The sequence below is a fragment of the Peromyscus eremicus genome, chromosome X, assembly GCF_949786415.1.
Source record: "Peromyscus eremicus chromosome X, PerEre_H2_v1, whole genome shotgun sequence".
NCBI classification, from domain to species: Eukaryota; Metazoa; Chordata; class Mammalia; order Rodentia; family Cricetidae; genus Peromyscus; species Peromyscus eremicus.
The window spans coordinates 61,760,687-61,767,226 of NC_081439.1; positions in this window are offsets into that span (position 1 = coordinate 61,760,687).

A 6,540-nucleotide genomic window follows, 5' to 3' on the forward strand; every position below is an offset into this window, starting at 1 on the left:
CAGTTGATTTCACTAGAATTTAACATGCCTATTGGAGCAATTAAAAACAAACCAAATGTATAGACAGCTTGGGCACTGGTGGTAGTTTCTTTGATATAACCATGTTGGTATACATTTAATCTCCTTTGATTTGATCTGCAATTAAATAATATTTTGTATTAAAACTATATAAATAAACATGGCTTGGATGGCAACATAAAAGAGAATGAACAGATAACATAGAACATTTGAAATATACCCATATTAAAACTACTTACACGTGTGGGGTGGCCAAGTTTGACATGTTGTTTCAATAAAATATCGAGAGTAGAAAGATGAGTATCATTTCCTTTCAAAGTTTCAGATGTTCATGTTTACAAATTTGTCTTGCACATTAATATGTAAACATACATTATAGTGAGCAGATGTACAGGAAAATGTTATAGTAACTTTGTATTTAGTTCAAATGCATACACATGTTTATTGGCTATTTTTTGTTTTGTTTTGTTTTGTTTTTCGAGACAGGGTTTCTCTGTGTAGCTTTGCGCTTTTCCTGGAACTCACTTGGTAGCCAAGGCTGGCCTCAAACTCACAGAGATCCGCCTGGCTCTGCCTCCCGAGTGCTGGGATTAAAGGCGTGCGCCACCACCACCGCCCGGCTTTATTGGCTATTTTTTAACTGCTTAAAAGAGTTACAATCATTAAAATTAAATATAATAGAAAATTCTGAAAGTATAATACCATTAAACACTTTAATCAAATATTTGTTATTGTTAAACATGAAAGAGTTTTGACTTTGATTTAATATCTCATTCTTATGCACATGATGATATAATCTAATATTTCAGTTATAAAATATGTAATTAAAAACACTAATATGAAAAATAATAAAATCATGAGCTTCTGTTAGATAAAATTTGGTGTCTATGTATTTTATTAAGTATATAATTCACTCTTCCTGTTTTATGGTAATTTTTTAATGTAGTGCTATAGTACTTAATTCTTATTTGAATTTTACCTGGAATTTTCATATTTCATTTATAAGATTTTGTGACCTTCTAACCAATTAAACAAATACACTAGTTTTCTTTCTTGCTGAATTTTATAGATTTTTGGAAAGAATGTTGTCATAGAAACAACACACACACATACCACATATTCATCTTGCTTTGAAAGAGGCAATAAAAAAATCAATGTTGAAATTCAAAAAATTAGCGCTGAACCCACACAGATATGGTATTTTAATTTAATTAAAGAAAGTCATACACAGGCCAAAAAGTGTTCATAAGACTAATAAATGTGTTTTGCAAATAGGGATTGACTTGTCTTTCATTCCTGATGGTAGACCGAGAGAAAACTGTTTAGCAAAATTATCACTTTTTGACCTGTCACAACGCTTCTTTCTTTGTAGTTGTAACTTTTGAGGAAAATCTGAATGCAGTACCACATCATAAAGGGCCCAAGTTCCACACATATGAGATTAAGGTATATGTAATCTGGTATATGTACTCAAATGTTGCAACCAAGTTCAGCAGGTGTGAGGAAGCAAGGCAGTTACCCTAAGTCCTGGGCTTTACAGTGGGTAGTGAGCATAACCACCCCAATCTATGCTAACAAAGCCTGAGACTACACACACACACACACACAAAAAAAAAAAAAACCTTTAGTTTGTTAATATACACACCTTTCCTACTAAACCATGAATGAAGGAGGAATGGAATGTTTTTGAATAAAATTTATTTATTTTTCAACTTTATGTTAAATTGGAAGAATACAAAAAGCAAAACAACAGGTGAAGAATCACAAATAGTTTGTAGTTTGACTTATATGCTGTGAGTGTGTACACACACTAGACAATTTTATGTAGGTGATGTCATACAATATTAACAATGATTCTCACACATAAATACTTAACAAACTAAGAGGCCCCCAAAGTAAGAGTAAATAACCAAAAATATATTAAATCTGTTTCACTGTAACTAACTGCTTTGGTTAGTTGTGGTCTTTCTTAGGTAGTTTTATATGACTTTTATTAATATTTTCCTATTTCTTTGAAAAATACATTTTAGTTTTCTCTCCTTTTTTGGATTTTTTGTTCTGCTTTTAATGAATGTAACTGGACATGTTTAAGGGACACACTGTACTGTTATGATACTTGTGCATCACATTGGGTTAATTCTCATATCTATCACCTTAAATATTTTTCATTTCTTTGGGAGCAAGAACATTTAAAGTCTTTCCTATTTTATTTTGGGTATGGTTCATTATTGCTAACTGAAGTCATGGTACTATATAAGAAAGCATGAAGACTTTTTTTTTCCCCCTGGAGCTGAGGACTGAACCCAGGGCCTTGTGCTTGCTAGGCAAGCGCTCTACAACTGAGCTAAATCCCCGACCCCGTGTATCAAGACTTATTCTACCTAACTGAAGCTTTGTACACATTGACACCACTCTCCTGGTCCTTTAAAACCTCCAGTTCTTACCAGTCACTGGTAAGTGTATTTTTATTCTTTACATGTATGAGAATAACTTTTTAAAACTCTAATATATTATTTTCCTTTCTTTGCATGTGTTCTCTCATTTAATATCTTCTAGGCAGTATAAACATTTTAGTGAAATTAACTCTAATAATCCATGCTCAGGGGATATTTTCTATTTGTATCATCTTCAATTTTATTCCCTCAATGTTTTATTATTTTCATTATAGAAATATTTCATTTCTTTGATAAAGCTATTTCTAAGCACTTTTTGTAGCCTTTTTTTTTTCAGACACGGTCTCACTCTTGTCAGTCTATTCTAGGCTGCCTGGAACTCACTATGTAGTTCAGTCTGGCCTTAAACTTACAGCACTTCTTATACCTCAGCCTTTTAAGTGCTGGAACTGAACACATAAGGCATCTTACTGGCTCTGTAGTTATTATAAATGGAAATGAGTTCATGGTTTAGTTTGCAAAATGTTTGTCATTGACACATGAAAAGCTATTTACATATATTGGTTTTTGTATCTTTTAACTTTAACAGTACATGTTCATTAGTTCTTACAGATTCTTAGATGGTCTTTAGGATTTTCCCTATATAAGACTACTTCCAAATTAGTATTGTTGGACATCTGCACTCCCTCACTTATTCAACACTGTGAACAATTAGCCAAATATGAAATCAAACTGTTCATCACTAGATGAAATTCTAAAGATTATATGGTGTATGTACACAAAAGAGAATACTATTTGTCCTAAAAAATAATTAAAATTCTGAGAGGCATTGCGTTAATCTGTATGAACCTGAACTGTGACAAATTTGTCTGGGAAGTCTGGTACTATGTCAAATGGTTGTGATAAAATAAGTACCCTGGATTTGTTACTATCTTAAAAGAAAATCTTTTATCTTTCCCCCTATTTGGTATAATATTGATGGTTGGTTTCTTTACACTCCCCTTATGATGTTGATGTTTTTTCCTTCTCTGATTTGTTGTGTCGTCATGGAGATAGATATTGAGTTGCTGAAAGTCTTTTTTGCATCTATTGAGAACTCCTTTTTCCTTCACTTTGTCAATTTGACCTATTTTGTTTATTGAATTAAGTATGTTAAACTGCACCCATACCTATAGGATGAATCCTACTACATTATGACAACAGATCCTTTTAGTATTCTTCTGGAAATGACATACTAGTATTTTGATGAAAGGTTTTGGATGCACACATGTGCAAGCACACACATACACACACACACACACACACACACACACACACACACACACACACACACTGACTTGTATTTTTCCTTATCTGTTGGTTGCTTTTCTGATTTGGGTATGTGGGTATTGCTGACCTTACTTTGGGTTTGAAAGAGTCACTTCCTTTACATGTTCTTTTGTTTTGTTTTGTTTTTGCCACAGTTTAAGAGGAAATGTATTAATTATTCTTATTTTTTTGTAGAATTCAAGTGTGACTACCATTTCTGGATTTTCCTTTGATGATACAATTTAAAACACTGCTTTAATCTCATTATTAGTAATCGTATATTTTTAAATTATTCTTGAGTAAATCTTCTTGGTTTGTATATAATAGGATTTTATTGATTTTTTTACAGATTTTCAGCAATTATAGATAAGCTATAATTTGTTCATTATATTTTTTCTGTTTTTCTCTATTTTTCTTTTATTGTAAATAGATTTTTTTGTACAATATATCTTGATTACCATTTCCCCTCCCTCAACTCCTCTGAGATCTTCCTCCCCGCTTCCCCTCCCACCCAAATCCAGACCCTTTCTGTCTCTCCTTAGAAAACAAACAGGCATATAAAGAATAATAATAAAATTAAAAAATAAAATAAAAGATAAAACAAAAACAAACCAAATAGGACAAAATAAACAAACAGAAGAAAAAAAAACAAAGAAAAAACACAAGAAACATATATAGACACAGACACACACACATACATTCATACATACAGGAATCTCATAGAAACACAAAATCAGAAGCCATAACATATACATAAAGGACCTGTAAGATAAAAAATAAAAAGTGTTCTGACAAAACATTGAGACAAAGAACCTCCAAAGATGTCACTGAGTTCGTTTTGTGTTGGCATTCTACTGCTCGGCATGGGGCCTAACCTCAAGAGTGGTTTGTATCCTCAGTGAGACTCCACTGGGGATAACTAATTTTTCATTTGTGAGTGGTTATCAGTCGGAGATAGCTTTTGATTTAGGGAGGGAGTTTGTGTCTTCTTCTCTCAATGCTGTGAATTTGTCTGGCACAGACCCCTGCGGGTCCTGTGAATGCTGTTTCAGTCTTTGTGAGTTAATCCTTGCGTAGGTCCTGCTGTGTTTAGAAGGTCTTGGTTTTCTTGGGGAACTCTATTCCCTTTGACACTTAGAATCTTTGTGCCTCCTCTTCCACAGGGTTCCCTGAGTTCTGAGAGGAGGGATTTGATGGAGACCTCCCATTTAAGGTTGTGTGTTCCAAGGTCTATATCTCTCTGCGCATTGTCCAGCTGTGGGTCTCTGTATTTCTTCCCATCTACTGCAGGAGGAAGCTTCTCTGATGATGACTGAGCAAGACACAGATCTAGGAGTGTAGAAGAATGTCGCTTGGAGTTATTTTGTTGCTACAAGAACAGTAGTATTTGTTTTCCCCATAGGTCCAGGGCCTATCTAGTCTCAGGTTTCTGCTACCTGAGCAGTGTCGAGAAAGGGTTCCATTTCATGGAGTGGGCCTTAAAACCAATCTGATACTGCTTGGTTGGTTAGTCCCACAAGCTTTGTGCCTCTATTGTACTATCGCACCTTGCAGGCAACTCATCATTGTAGATTAAAGAATTTGTAGGTGAGTTGGTGTTTATTTTTCTCCTCTGGTATGGTGCAGAAAACCTTTCAGTACCATGTTAATAGCTAATTTCTAATGACATTTTGTATTTCTATGAAATCAATTGTAATGCCACATTTTTATCTTTGTGTTTTTTGTGTGTTTGTTTTTAAGTCAAGGTCTCACTATGTAACCTTGACTGGCCTGGAATTTATAGTGTAGTCTAGCTTTCCTTCAAAATCACAGACATACGTCCTTCTGGCTCCCAAATGTTGGGGTTAAAGGCATGCAGCATCGTTCCCCCATGACCCCTGTTTTAATATGGGTCTTTTAAATTTTTCTTAGTCTAACTAAAAGTTACTAATTTTTTTTTACATTTTCAAAGTCCAGCTTTTCATTTTATTGAGTTTTCAATTCTTTTGTCTCACTTTTGTTTATTCATGTTATGATAGTTAATATTTACTTTGTGCAACGAATCTTGGATTTTGTTATTAATTTTCTAGTTTCCTGGGGGAGAATATTCAGCAATTTAATTTGAAATCTTTCTTTTTGAAATGTAAGCATTTGTCACTATCAACTTTTCTCTTAGGGCAGCTTTTGCTGTATTCTGTAAGTTTTCATGTATTGTGTTTTCATTTTCATTTGAGTTAGTGATTTTAAAATAAGCTTTTAAATTTTGCATTGGCCCTTTCATTGTTCAGGGGCATGCTGTTTCATTTCCATGTATTTTTACAGTTTCTAAAGTTCCCACTTTTGTAGTTTTTCATCTTCTTATGCTCAGAAAAAATACTCCATGTGATTTTGATTTTTAAGCATTGTGGGAGACAAGGGATGTGGCTCAGGCAGTAAAGTATTCCCCAAGCAAGCAAAAGTACCTGAGTTTGGATCCTCAGCACCCACCAAGTTAGGCACAGCACCACACACCTGTAATCCCAGTGCAGGGAAGGAGAAGCAGGGGGATCCCAGTGTCTAACTGGTCACCCAACCAAATCAATCCAGAAGCTGCAGATTCACTGAGGTCTTCTTTCTCAAAATATTCGATGGAGAGTGATGAAGGGAGACACCTAACATCAACCTCCCTGTCACACACATGCTCACATGCAAACAGTTTTGAAAACTTATTTTTTGTACTTGCCATATTATCTATCCTGGATAATGTCCTGAGTTGCAGTTAAGAACATGCCAGCAGTAGATGGCTAACAGAAATAAACTCAATGGACTCTTTGGACATTCTTTGTGTCATTAGGTCATGTCA